Consider the following 2,500-nt stretch of genomic DNA (forward strand, 5'->3'; position numbering starts at 1 on the left):
GAGTACCCAAAGAGAAAAATTTCAAAAGTGACTGGATATCGCCTCCAGAAATACTAAGTCATTAATTGATTTTTGGGTGATTATTAACTTCTGTGGCAAAATTATATCCGCTCCCCAAAGCCAGTTAGAGCTAGATTTTAAAAATATAATTTCCAGCCAGGATCTTTACCATAAGGGCTTTTCCCAGCCAGGATAATTATTTGTCAATGGTGCCTTTGTTCTCTTCCGGAACAAATTTTCTTATAATGTAAAAAAACATCCGGCTGCCGGCTGCCGTTCCTTTCCGTTGCCATTTGCGGGTATTCAATACTGTAATCACACTGACATCTATCTCTGTCCATCCAGCAACAACATAGTATTATCGAAGACTAAGACATTGGCCTTATGAACTCGTTTGCTCCCGTTGGCTATAAAAGGAACTTCTCGCAAATTCATACTGGAAATGGAACATGAATTTTGCCTCTTGAGGACCCGAAAATCTGCTTTTGCAATAGTAATGCAAAAAGTACTTGTATGGTTCTTTCAGTTATGGCTCGTTCAAATTTGTCCGAGTTAGAATCTGCACTGAATGACTTCATTTTGCAAACTAAGGTGCGTTTTTTTGGGAAAATCCGAAAGCGGATTCTTGAATCCAAAAACGGACTTTACGTTTTTTTGGCGAAATCCAAAAACAGATCATGAATCCAAAGTATCCACACTCGAGAAGGATACTTCGGATCAAATCTAAATCCGGATTTTTGAGATTCACCACTTCACCGATTTTTTGGGAAAGGATTTGAAAAAAGTATTTTTGACAAGCGGTTTTCCGTGCAAAAAATATTAGGGAGTTTTAAGAAACGACGACGGCTACGGCATCGACAACGCCAAAAAGCAGTAATATTATTGGTTGAAAGCACCAAAATGATCGTGCTGCACGTGCGGCACGCATTTTTGAACATTTCTCTTCCGTACTCGTCAAAACTACTACATGAAATGACCAAATTTAAGGTTTTGACGACAACGTGGACAAACTACAATGAATCTTTCAGTCTCACTCTTTACTTCAAATCCGTCCGAACCAATCCAGTTTTAGGACGCCCATATTGAATGATGTAAACAAGATGGAATAATCATGAAATACTTAAAATAGCTCAAAGTGACGTTTTCGTCGCCGTAGCCGTCGTGGTTTCTTAAACTCCCTAATACCTCTGCTATGACGCTATTTTTTATTTTGGTTTTGGGATATTTTAGTTTCGAAATCCCCTGGTACAACGGCAGTACTTCAGTATGTGCTTTATATAGGGCTTTGATCTTTTAAATTTTGATGTTTCCGTTTTGTCTCTATATTGGTGTTGATTTGATTGATTTGTAATTTCCGTTTCTGCCGAGCTGCTTCGGTTTCCTCTGTGACGTTGTTGGTAGTAATATGTCTTCTTGGAACACGTTTTTCGTGGAGTGAAAGTTAGTGGAATTTTGCTTGATTATTTCGGTGAGTTTCCTAATACTTGTAGTGCAGACATTCTAGAACACCCGGCCACTTCTGTGTTCTTGTAGCGGCATCCTCTGAAAAACGAGGCACTTAACAATACGCGTTATTCATATGCAAATATTAAAGTGGACGGGTATTCTAGAATCTTCTCCCCTAGAATCTACCTTTTCCTCAACATCCGATCTACTAATGTAAGTTATCTACAGATTTAAGTTATCTTGCTTTCCTGTTTATCGTCTAGCCCCAAGTTTGCGTTATTGGAGCTTATTATTTCGTGCTTTATTGTGGCATAGCTAATCGAGGTTTGATTGTGGTTAAGACAGACTATCGATCGTTTCTTTCCAGTTTCTACCGAAAGTGTCGTAAGCAAGCGACTCAGCTGCGCTTCAGTGACTGTCCACTATATGGGAAATTTAATTTAACACCTTAGTTTAAACTGGCCAAAGCCACTACACTGGGAACGCGACACTGAGCTACTTATTTTAAGTGCTTACCATCAACTTTATTCTATTGTTTTCTTGTCGTCTCGACATATTCATGGTGTTGATCTCGCGTAGACTTGTAACATGGTAAATAAAACGCTTTTTGTTTCATGCATGAAATGAAAAAAGGGCTTGGTAATCATTTAGTTCTGCTCCTTGCAATTCGGTCCACATGTCGGTTGTCGGTTAAAATTTCAGTACAGTCGAACCTCTCCTTACGGACATCTCTCTAATACGGACAGTTCACTTGGTCCCGAGAAAATGCCCATACATTCTTTGTAAAAATAACCTCTATAATACGGACAACGGAAACGAAATCTCGGCCCCAGAGAGAGAAAATTCATAAAAACTTAACCTCTTTATTACGGACACTCCAATGATGACAGTTCTTATTCAATACGATTTCCTGTTTGTCGTTACATATCATTAAGTGTAATCAATTGTTTCATTGTTCATACGATAACAGTATCATTTGTTTTCAATCAGTAAAAATTATGTATCGACATGTTTATCATCAAGATTTCTTATTATTTGAAGACTCTCCAGTTGC

This window comes from Montipora foliosa, chromosome 3 (assembly GCF_036669935.1).
Source record: "Montipora foliosa isolate CH-2021 chromosome 3, ASM3666993v2, whole genome shotgun sequence".
NCBI lineage: Eukaryota > Metazoa > Cnidaria > Anthozoa > Scleractinia > Acroporidae > Montipora > Montipora foliosa.